The 16431-nt window shown below is 40.1% G+C and overlaps 1 protein-coding gene across 2 annotated transcripts in view; it reads left to right on the forward strand.

Annotated features, from left to right (window-relative positions):
- Sh3gl2 (SH3-domain GRB2-like 2) overlaps positions 1–16431 on the forward strand; it is a 183925-nt gene that overhangs the window by 153599 nt on the left and 13895 nt on the right. The window lies entirely within an intron of this gene.

The following is a 16431-nucleotide window of genomic DNA, read 5'->3' on the forward strand; positions in this document are numbered from 1 at the left end:
ATGTGTCCATGGTAGGATGTAGAGTCCTTCAGGTTTATGCTCAGGAGAGGTGCTGAGGGGCCATGTGGAAGTCCTAATTCCCAGCTTTTGAGAGACCTCCACCCTCATTTCCACAGTATTGCACTAGTGTCATTGCTACTGTCGGTGAGTAAGGGCTCTCATTCTATTCTCCACACTCTGGACACCATTTGCTGCCATTTGTCCTTTGAGATGGAATCTCAAAAGGGTTTTATTTGGCATTTCTATGATAACTACCACTTTTTATGTAGACCCTGAACAACCTTCAAACTAATTTGTCATTTGTAACTTCTTAGAGCTCTCCATTCAGGTCCATAGCTGTTTTTTGTTTTTGTTTGTTTGTTTTGTTTTTGTCTTCCAATAGGAGCATTTGTTTTCTTGTTATTTATATATTTAAATTTTAATTCTTTGTGGTCCATCTCTTAACCCTCTGTTAAATGTATAGATGGCTGCCAAAGATTGCTTACCTGTAGGCCGTCTCTTCACTGTATTAACGGTTTCCTCTGCTGTACAGTAATTATTGATTTCCTGAGTCCTATTTATCAATTGCTGGTCTCTCTTCCTGAACATTTAGGTCCTATTCAGGGATTTACTTGTCCCACTATGGGGAAGTGTTTGCTCTTTCTTTACCTACAGTTTCAGGGGTTTTCAACTTTACCTGAGGTCTTCCATCTACTTGGATTTGATTTTTGTGAGGTGAAATATAAGGATCTAGGTAAGTTTTCTACATGTAGACCCCCAGTTTCCTTAACACCATTTGTTAAAGAGGCTGCCTTTTCTCCAGTGAGAATTTTTGGTGTCTTTGTAAAAGATCAAGAAGCTGTAATAGTTTGGGTCCATTGCTGAGTGTCCTGATGTGTTCTATTATCAGTTTGGTTGCCAGCACCTTATGGTTTTCCATCCAAGTCTCTGTATTATGAAGTAATACTTGTTATGAAGTATAGTGATACCTGTGGCCCTAACTATTTTTTTTCCTCAGGATTACTTCGGATGTCTGTGCTTCTCAATGCTGAATTTCAACGTTGTTGCTTTTGTTTTGTTTTGTTCTGTTTTGTTTTGTTTGGTTTGGTTTGGTTTGGTTTTTCTATTTCTGTGAGGAATGGCATTAGAATTTTGATGGGGATTATGCTGAATATGTAGATTGTATTTGGTAAGACAACCCTTTGGATAATGTTGATACTCCCAATCTATAAGTGTAGAATATCTTTGAATACTCAAGTGTCTCCTTCAATTTCTTTCCAGTGTTTTAATGGTTGAGAGGGCTTCCACTTCTTTGGCTAGGGTCCTCCTATTTTGTGTGTGTGTGGCATTTGCCAATCAGATGATTTTCTTGATTTCTTTCTCACTATGTTTGATATTGATATCTGGCAGGGCTACTGATTTTTGAATGTTAATTTTGTATCCCACTACTTTGCTAAAATTGTTGGTCAGTTCTAAGAGTTAATGGAGTCTATAGGGTATGATGTATAGACTTATATCATGTACACATAAGGACACTTCTTCCTTTCCTGTTTCTTAAATTTGCTTCTCTTGTCTTACTGTCCTCTAAGGCTTCCAGTACTAGCTATATTCAGTGAGTGTAGAGAAGGCAGGCAGCCTTGTCTTCTTCTGATTTTAGTAGAAATGTTTTTTTGAGTTTCTCCTATTTAGTGTAATGTTGGCTATAGTTTTGTCACATATTACCTTTATTGTATACAGACCTGTCCCTTCTATTCCCAGTTGCTTTATAATTTTTATTTGAAGGAATATTGAATCTCATCAAAAGTAGCCTTTGAGATGATCATGTGATTTCTGTCTTTAAGTCTGTTTATATAAGTTACTGCATTTATTGGTTTTTTTCATGCTGAGTTGATCACAGTGAATGATATTTTTGTGTGTTTTTTAGTTCATTTATTCAGTTTTCAAATAATAGCTACCCTTGTGTGTGTGTGTGTGTGTGTGTGTGTGTGTTGCATCTGATTTTAGTATCAGGAAAATACTGACTTTATACTGGCTTTGGAAAAAAGATAGAGAGTGTTACTTCCTATTCTGTTTTGTGGGATAATTGGAGAAGCATTGTAGAACTTTTCCTTTGAAGGTCTGGTTAAATTTGTCTCCATGTAGGCCTGCACCATTTTTAGCAGGAGATTTTTTTCATTGCTGCTTCTTTCTTATTTGTTACACTACTAGATCTGTTGATCTCATCTTGATTTAATTTTGGTAGGTCACATGTGTCTAAATACTCATTTATTTATTTTAGCGTCCAAGGTCATGAAATACATGTTTTAAGGTCTGTTCTAGTAACTTTATGAATTTCATTGATATCTGTCAAGGTTTTTCTTTTTACTTCAATTTTCTTATTATAAAAATAAAATGCAGTCTGCTTATAGTGTAAAATGTATCGCACATACATTGTAGGGCAGGTGAGATGGCTCAGTGATTAATCACCATGCAAGCCTGATAACCTGGTTTGGAATCCCCTGAACACATAAAGCCACATATAGTATCATACATTTACAATTTCAGCGTGCCCTTATCAGGAGCTAGGACTCAGATACAAGGAGATCCCCTGAAGTTTGAGGGCCACCTTGCGTGGTTTATGAAAAAGCAAATCACAGAGATCCTATCTCAAATGTCACATAAGATGGAAAGCAGGGACTGACACCTACTAAGGTTACTGTTCTATTGATACGAAGAGACACCATGACCAAGACAACTCTTATAAATGATAATGTTGAACTGGGGGCTTGCTCACAGTTTTGGAGGGTTAGTCCATGATTATCATCGGCAAGATGGAGACAGACATGTCACTGGAACAATAGGTGAGAGCTTTATGTCCTGATTTTCAGACAGCAGGCAGTGAGAGATAGAGGTTGGGGGAGGAAGGGGGAGAAGGAGGAAAGGAGGGAGGAAAAGAGGGAGGGAGGGAAAGGAGAGGAAGACTGAGAGAGCCACTGAGACTATGTCTACCCTGGGCTTTTGAAGCCTCAAAGTCTACCCCCAGTGACATACCTCCTCCAACAAGGTCACACCTACTCCAAAAAGTCCACACTTCCTAATCTGTCTAGTCCTTATTAAACAGTTCCATTTTGTAGTAATTGAGTGTCCAAATCTATGAGCCTATAGGGACCGTTCTTATTCAAACAATCACACCAGGTCACATACTTAAGGGAAGATAAAGCCAAAATGGGAACCCAGGTCTGATTGCCTCCCAAGCCCATCACTGTTCCCTGCACTGTTCCAAGGATACTCTCCTTCATCTGACTGCAGGAGGTCCTTTGATTTCAGTATATGTACCATGGAAATTCAGAAAAGAAACAGATTGTGGGACTGAGATTTATTCTTGTTTTGATGATAGATCAAAAGAGTTAATTGGAGGAAATAAGAGTTTTTAGAAATAACACATCATTATAGAGTACTGAATGTGTTGATTGCAAGTCATTGTAATTATTTTATGACTCTGAGAATTGGATGGACAGATGCCACCTAGCAAAAAACTGAAGGCCATCGTCAGGCCAATTCACATTATCGCCAGAAAAGCAGTTATTTATGGGTAGGTCACATAAGAGTGCAAATGAATATTACACTAAAAAATTTAGAATCAAACAAAATTTCATATAGCAATGCTATATAATTTAAACAACTCATATTTAATGATTTGTAACAGATATGGTTTGGTTTCTTTCTGAATTTTTTTGTCCTAGAAACAGGCATCACGTGGAGTTCTTCGAAGGTGGCTGGTTAACATTATGCTAGGGATTCAGAGCCAGCTGGGTGTCCTTGGGAAGTGCCTTGCCAGAGCAGAACAGAGAGAATGCCTAAACTTGTCTACATCTGTCCCCTACTCTATCTCACAGGAACTGGATTAACCAGTCTGGATGCTGAATATTATTTCTAAATAAGCAAGATCTGACTTGAGTTAGGTGAGAATCGTGACTGGGGCCAGTGAACAGATTCATGAAGATAGGATAATGGAATCCATGGGAGCTACATTTCAAGGGTATTTGAAGAGCCTGTGTTAGAGTGCCTGGCTAGGTGCTGGTTTCATATTTGATAGTTTGAGTCTTATTCGTCTAAAAGGCAGTGAAGGAGATTTTGTCTGATTTTCAGGAATTTGTGAACATGTCCTATGAAGGTCCATCTTCATTCCTGACCTCCTCCAGAGTAGCACTTTAAAACCGCAAATCTGATCATTAATGTTACATAAAACATTAAGTTGTTTTTCATGCTTTTAGGATTAAGCTGGCTCACAGGCCTCTCTGCTTGGCTAACCTGCCCATTCCAGTCCATCATACCCTGCTGACAGCTCTCTCAGGTCCTGTGCCCATCCCACTCCTGTAATCCCTGGGCTCATCTGGGGGTAGATAGTCAGTCAGCTCTTGGCAGTGGCAATATGATTTATGAAGCAGGGTTGGCTGATGTATTACAGCTGCTCCACAAAAGGCAGGAGGAAGACATCTTCATTTGTCCTCATATTACCAGCTCCAGACGTGCACATAGCATGTATCACATGCATTTTCTCTTTACGTAAGCATCGATTCTACAATATGTGTGGAGAAAGCAGAAATTTAATGATTTGATATTTAACTCCTTGGTTTGCATATTGCAGGGTTGTTTGTTTTACTTTCAGTAAAAAAAATGAGCAATTCGATAGTTCAATTTCTAACTGAACTGAAAATTCACTTCCTAATAATAGAGTGTGGAGGTCTTGCATCTACTAAGTGGACAGCTATGGCCAGATTACATCATGCAGTCTTCCTCGGCTTGCCATGCTTTCTGTGCCAGAGACTTGCTCTGACCCGAATGTTACCATACAATGTAAATTCCCAAGCTGCTCAGGGGAAAAAATAGTTCACACACATGACAATTATTATCCATAGTGGGAACTTGCCGCTCTACAGGAGAGCTTTCCCCTGATGCCTGCGTGCTGTTTATGTAGCGTGCTTGAAATGCAAGCTGGTAAATTGTGGATATTGATTTCCGTTCAGAGTTCTTTAAGACTTTTATTTCTCACTTATGGAATATTACCTGTGGAAATTAAAGTGTGCTGCATTAATTTTTAAGTGCTTCATTTGTCCCTGGAATAATTTTATATTAAAATTGTATATCTTCCTGCAGCTATTCTTTTAGTTATCTCCTTTCAGAGATGAATACCAGTGATGGGGATAAGGCGATGGCTGGTGTTGGAGCTGAACACTAATTTTGTCATTGGCCATTCATTTAACCAAATACATGGTTGGACAGCACATTCATTTCCTGTTGGGCAGGAGGACCTGGAAGTTTGTGTATCTTTGGGCTCTTAGAACTGATCCCAGCACATTTTTACCTGTGTATGTCCACGTGCATGTAAGGACACAGCAGCTCCAAGCCTCCGTTTAATGAGTAGGGTGTGTTCTTACTGATGGACAGACATGGAGAACTGATCAAAACATGTCACCACAGATTTCCCTATACACTTATGAGGAAATGTTGAATTTCAAAGGGATAGGGTCCTTTGAGAATAAACATATTAAGCAAGAAAATAATCCTGGAGAGGGAGAGAAAATTATATTTACTGAAAAGGCTAGCGGTTTTTCCTGATTTTACTAAATCTTTGGGGGACATAGTGAAAGTTAATAAGCTCCTGATTGCCTAGTCAGCCTGTCTGCTAATTCTATATGACTCCAGCTTACCCAATAACAAACATTACTGTTTACCAACCAATATTCATAAATGGTTGCTTTTACCTTTTCTGATAGATTTTTATGAAGTCACTTTCAGCATCTATATATGATACGCATGTGTTTCTCTGGGTCGAGGGCATGGAAAGGTATATAGGTTAAGATTATACGTATGCATTAGCTTAGGCTATAAAAGATGATTCCATGGCATTGCAAGGCAATTAAGATGGGCTGTTCCATTGTTCTCTTAAAGGCAGATTAAACATTTTGAGTACACAATAGGAGGGCAGTCTTAAGTCTTAAGTGACCTCAAAGTGTATTATTAACATTGGCTGTGAGGGCCAGCAACAGTTCCAGTGTCTTAGAATAAAAGGGGTATTTATAGCATTCTGCATAGGCATGCGGGGAGGGTGTAGAACGTGAAGAGTGTAAGAGTGGGGTGGTAATGATGCAATTGTATTTTAATTAAAGAACAAAGAATCAAGGACCCTCGGCCTTTTGACATAAGGAAGTATCAGCAATCCAAGAGAGCCTAGAAGAACACATTCCCCAGCCCATGTCCAGATGGCATGTGCCCACCCTGTCTGACAGCTTGTGTGCAGCCTTTCGAGACCCAGAGTAGAGGACCCGTTCCAGAAACTTTGATGTAGTGTATCCTGCATGGTGTTTCCCAGCCAGCACTCCTGTGGGTTGTTGAGCTATTTGCTACTATTGATTTAAGCTCCCAGTTATGTTATAATACAATACAGCAAAGGTAGACTGGGAACACCAGTTGAGATTTTTTTTCAGCCTAAGATGAAGGATCCTTACCACTGAATAAACAGCAGCCCGTGTTGCACTAAGACTGGAGATAGTTTCCTGTTTGGAACATTGGTTGTGAAAGATCCTTGTCAGTATGTCTGTCACTTCTTAGGTGTTCGGGACATGTCACTCACCTTCCCTCCTCAGGGCCCTGCAGTTCATCCTGAGATCATCTCAGGTGCATAACCCCACCTCTCCTGAGGCAGGGTCTGTAGGAAAGTTCAGACCTTCGCCATCAGTGCCATAGCGCCAAATGCTGCCCACGCTTTCCTCTGACAACCACTTAAGAAGCAAAGGCTCCCAATGTTTGATGGCTGCGCAGCTTCAGGTTGCACAAACTGTTTTATCCTGCTGGGGTGCGACTGCTTGCTTTCCCAGGGCATGCTGGGAAATCTTTATTGGCTCCTTGCAGCATCCCATCCTGAGGTGGGAAATATTTGCTGTCTGCGTCACGAGTTTTTACAGCTCCTGAGTGTACCGTGACTTGGTGTCTTAAAATACTACCCCGCTGCTCCCCACTCAGGACCCAGAAGAGTCCTGTCACCTCACAGAGCGTGTTCCAGTACTTGAGCTGCCTGTTTATACAAGCCACCAAGGGGACCTTCTTTCCTTTCCTCATTTTTCACAATGTTTAACTACTAAAAAAACTGCCTGCATCTCAGCCTAAGCCTCCATTGCTATCTGCCTCTTTGTGCTTATTCAGTCATCACCAGTGTGCAAACTGAATGGGGACACCATGTCCCCAGTTCCGGGAGCATCAAAGGGCATACGTTCAGAGGAGTCACGGGTGTGCTGAAACTCTGGCATACTGCTGTTGCATTGCTCCCATCATGGAACATGCACAAACCTACTATTTATTATATATATTTGACTGTGAGCATGAAACCTAGATGTAATTGTATGATTTGGGGATTTATACTCATGTTTCTACTGTAATCTTTGTACTAGACTTTACAAATTTAATTAAAATAATTAAAAAATTAAGGAGATGGCTCAGTGGTTAAGAGTGCATAGTGCTCTTGCAGAAGACAGGTCCAGTTCTCAGCAGCAAGTGGAGTTACAGCTGTGTAACTCTAGTTCAGGGCAGCTGATGCCCTCTTTTAGCAACCAATGGCACCAAGCGCATATGCCATGTATAGACATACTGCATGCAAAAAGTTATATATAAATATAATTATATATACATATGTGTGTGTATGTATATATATATGTGTGTATATATATGTATATATGTGTATATATATATATATATAATGAAAATGAATAAACTTTTAAATCATAGTAATTCAAAATTAGGCATTTTGTTGTGGTAAAATACAGATGACCTAAAGTTTATCATGTTAACTAATTTTAAGCATAAATTTCAGTGTGGTTGTCATCACAGACTGTCCCCATAATTATTTTCATGTGTGAAATTAAACGATTCCCACTGAATAATAAATCCCGTTCTCTGACAACCATCAGTCTCCTTTCTGGTGCTGAAACTTCATGTTTAGCATCTCATCTTAGTGCGGTTGTGTGGGTTCTTCTTGTTTGTTACCGCCAGCTTTTTTTGTTTATGGTATTCTCAAAGTTCATTTATGTTATAGCCTAAGTAAGGGTCTCCTTACTTACTTAATCTTTTTAAGGTTGGGTAGTATCTCACTGTATATAGAAAATGTTTCTATTCTAGTAGAGTCTACTTGATCCTGGCGTCTGGTCCTTTAGATAGCTGCTGAGCGTGGTCTGGGAGGGTTTTGTTGGTAAGTTTTGCATTAGATTTCATGAGGAATAGTGATGTTTTGCATGCTTTTGTTTGTCTATATCCTCATGTAATGAATTAAGTTTCAATCCTGCCTCTTTAGCTTTGTAGAGGTGTTCCAGATGGATTGCTGTTTTAGAGGTGAAGTCTTTAGGAAACCACCACGTTTCTCTGTTTATCGGTAAGATGCAGAAAGAAAGCCCGACTGGTGGGCATTGAAAGGATTAAAAAGATACTACATGTGAACTATATACAGTAGTTTCTTATGAAATAATAGCCATAGAAAGTAATTCATTTCTTGTATTCAGATTTTAAAAGATATTTTAAAGATCTTTCTATGTCCATAGACTAGACAGTAGCATTGTTAGATATCCCCACAGTCTATCAGCATCACCTGTCTGACGATCTCTTCTCTCTCAGCAACTATGATTGACTTTCCTAAGGTAGAGATGCAGAAGAACAAAGTCCCAATAAGTTATGGAAACTTTTAGAAAATCCGTTCTACATGCTGCTGCTGTTTCTTCTTCTTCTCTTTTCTTTTCTTTTCTTTTTTTCTCTTTTCTTTTCTTTTCTCCTCCTCCTCCTCCTCCTTTCTTCTTCTTCTTCTTCTTCTTCTTCTTCTTCTTCTTCTTCTTCTTCTTCTTCTTCTTCTTCTTCTTCTTCTTCTTCTTCTTCTTCTTCTCCTCCTCCTCTTCCTCCTCCTCCTCCTCCTCCTCCTCCCTTCTCTGTCCTCCCTCCTCTCTCCTCCCTCCTCTCTCCTCCCTCCTCTCTCCTTCTTCTTCCTTCTTCCCTCTTCCCTCTTCCTTCTTCCTCCTCCTTCCCAACTAGATGGCTAAGTTTATCCTGTTCCTCCTAACAATTAGCACATGAAGACGGCTCAGGAAATGATGTGGCTATCTGCTCTGTGCCTGAGTGCTTCTTATGTTCATAAACATGAGACAAGGGCAGGGATTCTTTCTCTTTTCTGTGGTGGATACCTTGTCAATACATTTATACTTTCTATCACAGTAGATGGGAGGCAATTGTTCTTGTGAACAAATAGAAGCCTGGCTATAACTTTTATATATCTTGTTATTTTATTATTTTTAAAAGCGTGTTTATTCCTGGCATGCAGCTCTTTGACATTCAAGGACAATACTTCTTTATTCCATGGTATCAAATCAAATGAAGGTATCTTAAACATATTTCTAATAATCTTCATATTCTATAAATGAAAAGTCATTTTATAAGACTAAAATGCATTAAATTTAGTAGCATCCTATATCCTATGGGAATATTCAATGAAGAACAATTTAAAATTGAATGTCCCTTTAGGGATCAGTCCCATGTGGATTCACTGGTGGACACTGCCTACTTTTGCATTCAAAATGTGTTGTTCATTGTGGGAGTGTTCAGAAGATCTAGGCAGAGTACATTGTGTATGTGAATTCACTTATAGGCATTTTGTCTTTTCTTAATTCCTCTTTCTTGATCTCCTTTCTAAACCTTCTACTATACCCACACATACATGTCTTTAGTTATATAGATGTATATGTTTTAGGCTTGGACCCATATATGAGTGACAACATGCTTTTTTTTTCCTGTGAGATTGAGTGACCTCAATTTTTATTTTATGTTCTAGGTATATCCATTTTCCCAAAAGTTTTGTGATTTAATTTTTCTATAGAGCTAAGTAGTATTCTGCTTTATATTATGCACTAGGTTTTCATTATTCACTCATCTGTCAACAAACAATTGGGATGTTTCCAATTCTTATCTATAGTGAATAGAGCAGCAAAAGGCATGGGGCACATGCATTTCTCAAGTATGCTGTGGAGTTCTTTGGGTGTATGCACAGGTGTGACACAGCTGGCTTGTACAGTAGTTCCAGTTTAAATATTTTGAGTAACTGCTGAATTGATTTTTTGTGTGGCTTTTCAGTAAAACTAACTAGTACATCTGTGTATATCTGTGTTGTCCATGGACACATTTCTGGTGGAACAATGTGAAGAGGTGGAATCATAGAACATCAGTGTTCAGACGTAATAAATATTGCCTATTAGTATCCAAATTCGTCCTACCCTCAGAGCAATACATGAGAGTTCTGGTTGCCCACCCTGAGTGCCCAGGGTGTCTGTTTCATGGGCTTAGTTCATTGCTGCAGATCCTCAGAATGGACTGTCTAACTCTGCATCTAAGTTCATTTTTCAGAAACTCAGCCTAAGTGCCACTTGTTGGATGAGCCTCCCAGCCTTGCTGTTTTAGGGGTAAATGTGCTCTTCTATGTGTGTAAATGCAGCACGGTGTGGTCTACTTCCTGCCTCATGTCAGTGAGTGAGGATATGTCTGACTGTGTACACCAGTTCCTTGAGCACAGTCGCCCTCACAGAGCAGGTGCTCAAGGAATCCTTGTTTTATCTATCATTGCAGGGAAACCTTTCAAGTATTTAATTTTGATAAATCACCAATCCAACAGTAAAATTCCAAACTTTACTGTGTAGGGAAAACATAGTTCTTTTCAATGTGACCTAGAGAGGTAGGTGTTGCTCTGTGCCCAGGCTGCCCCAGTTCTCTTGTAGTTAGCTGGTCACCAACTCACTCAGCCCACAGGCTCCAGCCTCCTGAGCAGTGGTTCTCACCCTTGCTAATGCTGTGACCCTTTAATACAGTTGTGACTCATGCGGTTGTGACTCCAATCACAAAATAGTTTTTGTTGCTCCTTCGCAACTGTAATATTGCTACTGTTATAAGTAATAATGTGCATAGTTATGGAGATGGAGCTTGGCTAGAGAGGTCGTGACCCCCAGGTTGAGAACTGCTGCCCCGAGCATCTAGGCTCTTGAGCTGCTGCGTGAAGTTTGTTTGTGGTTTTGGTTCTGTTTATCTAGGACTCATAGTTTAGTGTTGGGACTTTCTTCTTTAGCGTTTCTTAGTTCAAAAAGATTGTTTGCCCAGTTTTGGTCATTATGCCGGTTTCCATGGCATGACTCAGAAAGGCTGCTTTCTAGGTTTAGTGTGAAGTGACTTGTGGCTAAGCAGTGGAGGCAGGGTTCTACCTACTGTGGTTAGGAAAGAAGTCCTAAGGACGGTGAAGCCTGGCAGTGGAAGACCCTAATATGTGTGAGGGAAATGCCAGCCAGGCCACCCACAGCACTCCTGGTCTCCAGTCAGCTACCCAGTGGACCTCTCACTGGTGGGAGCAGGAGTGTGTCATCCTCAAGCGCCATTTCAGAGCACGGAGGCGAGCTAGTGTGCACATGAACAGGGAAGCCTTTCCTAAATGGGGCTGTCCAAGAGCCTTATAAACCTTCTGCATGAAGTGGTTCATCCCACAGTGGGAAGGAGAGAACTTTGCCCTGCTTCTCACTTTCCAACCAATGAGCGCCTTCCTGGGCGTCCTGTGTCTTCACCTCTCAAATTTGCTGAACCCTTGCGTTGGTCCATTCCTCACTTGGTACATTGAAACGTTCAGGGAAGGGACACTATGAAATATAGTTCCCTGTAAGCCAAGATGCATGATGCTTGCAAGATGGATGCTTAGAGCATTCTAGTACATTCACATCATAGGGAGGCAGGGAGGAGAGACCACTCTGTTACATAATACAGGCTTGTGAGCTGTGGCTTTTTGCTGTTTATCAATCAATATTGCTAACAGCCTTCTGAATAAGATCGCTTCATGGAAACACAGCCAGAAAGATGTACAGCCTGACCTTTCCCCTATGTCTGCAAGAGCTTAAAGCTAATAATACTGCTTCCTATGAAAGAAGGCAAGCCCTGATAATAATTTGATTTCCTGTTTGCTTGTTTGCATCATGAAAGCAAAAGAAATTAAAAAAATAGTTTTAGAGTATAGAAGTGTGACGTGACTATTCCGGGCTAGTTGCTGCCTCTGTAGACAGACAGCTTTCAGGTGGCTGAGCAGTGACTCACAGGGACACTGCTTTAGATTCTAGAAATGCAGGCTGAGCCCGCCTAGCTGCCACATTGCTCAGTGCAGAGCCTGGGTTTCCCTTCAGCTTTGTCCAGAATTAGAAAGCTCTGCGGGGAGGATGTTACCCTGGGAGTTGGTAACAATTCAGACACAGCTGCCCCCATTTGTATCTTTAAAAGGTAGAAAGATCTTGAGATGGAAAAGAAGCCATTCTCTGTGCTGTGTGCAGAGCAGCAGAAGCTGTCTTCGAGGTTGACACAACCGTTTGTGGTCATCCTGATTTCTGTTCTGCTCTTGGAGTTCACTCAATAAATGTCTTTCCAGATAATCATCTCACATACGGCCTTAGGTCTTTTCTTTTGAGGTTGTTTTCTGATCCCGTTTTATGTGTCAATCCTTACTAACTGTTCTCTCTCCCTGGCCAATTGCCTTTTAAGCTAGTGAACACGGGTTTTAGTCCATACTTTTCTGTTGGAAGTCCCTTAAAGGTTAGGCACAGCTAGCATGTCAGATCTGTGTTGATCCACGACACCCACTAAATCACTGCAGAACTCTTCTCTTAAGGGAGGAAACTGGGAAGTGTTTTTAATTAATTCATTGTTTCATAAAGGAAGTCATTTGTGAACATGTTATATAAAAGTACACAGAAAGTGCTATATAAAAACTCTGGTTGCCACAGGGTTGAAATCCCTTCCTCCATCCCTGCTCCTGAAAAGCAACATTTTTTTTTTTAGAATTAATTTTTATTAGGTATTTTCCTCATTTACATTGCCAATGCTATCCAAAAAGTCCCCAATACACTCCCCCCCCCACTCCCCTACCCACCTACTCCCACTTTTTGGCCCTGGCGTTCCCCTGTACTGGGGCATATAAAGTTTGCAAGTCCAATGGGCCTCTCTTTCCAGTGATGGCCGACTAGGCCATCTTTTGATACATATGCAGCTAGAGTCAAGAGCTCTGGGGTACATTTTAAAGACTCTTGACATCCTGAACCAGCAGTCCAGCATTGAGCATGTTCCCTTTACAGCTACTAGCTGACATTTGTTTCAGGAGATGAAACTTATCTCTTCCTCGCCTACCCTCCCTGTATTCTGTCTGTTCCTATGATTTTCCTGCTTTATCTACCTCATGTCATTCATTCAATCCCACAGAGACCATCGCTAGCAGAGCCCACTTGAGCATTAGCCTGTGCTGCCTGAGTCCGCTGTAATGGTTCTTGTTGCCCAGGACACAGGGCTTCCTTGAGACCTCTTTGTTGCCATGTGTTGTTTGTTTCCTTGCATTGCATTCTATCTAGATGTCTTCCCTGTCCCTTTTCTCGCTTCCTTTAGTGGAAAACCTCTTTAACTATCATAGGAAGAGCAAAGAATTGCAACTTCAGTGATGTCACTTAAAATTGTCACTGTTGGACCTTTGTATTTCATTGGTAACTCAAAGTACCTTTATAGGTTATGTTTGTATAATAAATTTCAATTAGTTGCTCCAATTTTTTTCTACACAATGTCTCTTTTCTCACGTGATGAGTAACCCATTATTTTCTGTCTGAAGTCTTGGTCCTACTGTTCCCTCCAGGCATCCTTTTGTGGGCCTCAGGCCTTGGGCTTGGTTTTCAGTGAACTTTTTTATTCTGGAGACACAGCTATTTGCTCTAGGAAATTCTCTTGAACTTAGAAAGCAATTTCCCTTTTTCATTTCTTCAATATTCAGCTTATTTAGCTGTTTCATTTCCTATACTAATAATGATTCTGTATTTTTTCCTAATTTTTCATATCTTTTTGCTTATTTTTTTATTTTCATTTTTCTTCTTGTGAGATATGAGTTTCTGTGGTTTGGTTATTTATTTTTTTTTAGTTTATGTTGTATTTAAGTTCAGATTAGAACATTTCTTAGAGTTCCTTTCTCTGCATTTTGTGGATAAAATATGTTGGACACCTGAAGGTGTTAATGATAATGTATGTTGCACTCCCTGAATTGTGTTTCTTGTGATTCCTTTGGCTTGGTTTTGTTATTGTCGTGCTGTTGTTGGGTTCTAGTGTTCCTTTACAGGTCTTTTTCTGGACTCTTGTGATCGTGGCCATCTTTTCTATGTCTGTATATAAAGAAAGGCTCTGTGAGTATAGAAGACAGGTAGATCACCTCCAGTGACCCTCTTCCAAGGTGGTCAGCCTTTGGTTGAAGCATCAGATGCATCTCGTATGGTTAGATACCCCTCTGGTTATCTTGCTTTCTGTTTTCTCCAGAGAATAATCTACCCCCTCAACCCACACTCATACACACACACACACACACACACACACACACACACACACGCACACACCATTCAGAAGCTACAGATTTGGTTGTCAGGCTCTTTGGTGAAAATGGAGAATATGGGATCATATATTAGCCATCTTTGCATGATTATAATGATATACTAGACACTGACCACCTGTAAAGCAAAAAGACATTTGTTTAGGTCAGAGTCCATGATCACATATGCTCCATTCGATTGACCTATAAAGACAGAAGAGGATGGTAACATGCTGTGGTAGGACTGTGTATTGGGATGAACGGCCATATCAAGCCACATAAGGAGACTGAGTGAACACAATAGTACCATACGAGGGACCAAACCCTTAACATTTGGTGGACACAACCCATATTCAAACCATGCCAACTCATGAGAACATGTTCTGACTGTTACTCAGCATGATCAGCTATTGTCTTAAAAGAAATCTACTGGATTCCTTCTCCCTCTTTCTTCCATCTAGAGAATCAAGGCTCTGTGTTCATTCTCTGGTACACCTTAGAAAGCTCTCCTTCACATGAACATGTGAGCAATCTTTTTTTTTTTCAAAACCATTGCCAGAGGGCTGCCCATTGTGTTGTGGCTGCAGCCATTGTGCTAACACTTACTATACACACTGACTTATGCTGCCCTTTGCTGAGAGACACACAGACCACTCTAGCATGTTTGCTTTCATAGCTCAGGAGAGAGAATGATGTTAGAGATCTCTTTATTCACTAAGCCCAGAGGAGGATGGTGGGGAAGTTAGGATGTTTACGTAGTTTGAAGGAGAGGCGACTCCTTCTTAGGGAAGTAAGAGTTTGGGATTCCTGACTCATGCATAATTTGGTGAAGCAACTAAGCAAAGATGGCATTATAGGACTTTGAATGTTTCCTATTTATGTTTCCTAGGTTCATTGTCAGTTTTTTAGAGAGCTATTTGGAAAATAATTTTAAAACAATCATGCGACCATTTGAAGATAAGCAGTTAAGCAATCAATGATGTTTTTCAAGGACACAGACATTTTATCAATCTAAGATTCTTAAAAATGTAATGAGTCCACAAGTGAATATAAAAGAGAATTTCTTCAAACCTGTGGGTATACATGTTTTTACATTATTTGAAGAAATAAAATCTTATGGCTTTCTTCCCTTTTCTAAAGATGTGGAATGTATCAATATGCCCTTAAGTGATGAATAAAATAATAAAGCTCTCTATAATTTAACAAGATTCAAAAAGGATTTGAAAATCACCCACAATATATCATGTTATGAAAATCAGATCGTAATAAAACCAAAACATAGTCATAAATCAATAACCAGTGTTTGTAAAAGGCATTCATCATGGGCAAGGCAGGATTGGAGAGGTGTGAGTTACTGTGGTTCTCTGGTGTCCACATCTCTTCTCTCCTTCTGTTCATCCGGTCCTCATTTTCTGGTACCCTCTTGTTTCCTTTGTATGTATGATGTTGCTTCTGCTCTTCTATGTCGGGCTGTCTAGTGTCTGGTGCTAGCATTGACATAGTACTTACCAGTTGTAGCTATTTAACTGACTCCTTACTCTGTGTGGGCGCTGTGTGGCAGGAGCTCTCTCCTGGACCTCAGCCATGGCTGTCTGTGGGAAAGACTATGCAGGTCTACTCCAGGTAATAGGTAATTATGAAGCACTTCCTCAAATCTAACATGTATGAAATTTTTTTCTACAAAAGCTTGAAGTGAATAAAAGGTAAATTTTGTCTTTGTTGCGGTCACCACCAGCTTTGTGTGTGATACTAACGCCACTTGCTGCTGAATACTATATGGTTCAAGGCTCAATTATGCTTCCCTATGGATATTTTCCCTTACAGTGCTTCACCCTGTAGGCCTTGTTTCTGTGACTCATTGGAGTCTCCTGTCCTGGCATTGAATATAAACACTTCAATCTAATTGCTCTCATGACAGATTCTGCCTTCAGCTTATTATAAACTTTGTGAATGGGGATAATTTTTCTCATTTTTACTCTATCTTGGAGGCCCAAAGTTTAAATAAAAGCCTATTTAAACTGTGTGTTTAAGAT

Source organism: Mus musculus, chromosome 4, assembly GCF_000001635.26.
Source record: "Mus musculus strain C57BL/6J chromosome 4, GRCm38.p6 C57BL/6J".
Lineage (NCBI taxonomy): Eukaryota > Metazoa > Chordata > Mammalia > Rodentia > Muridae > Mus > Mus musculus.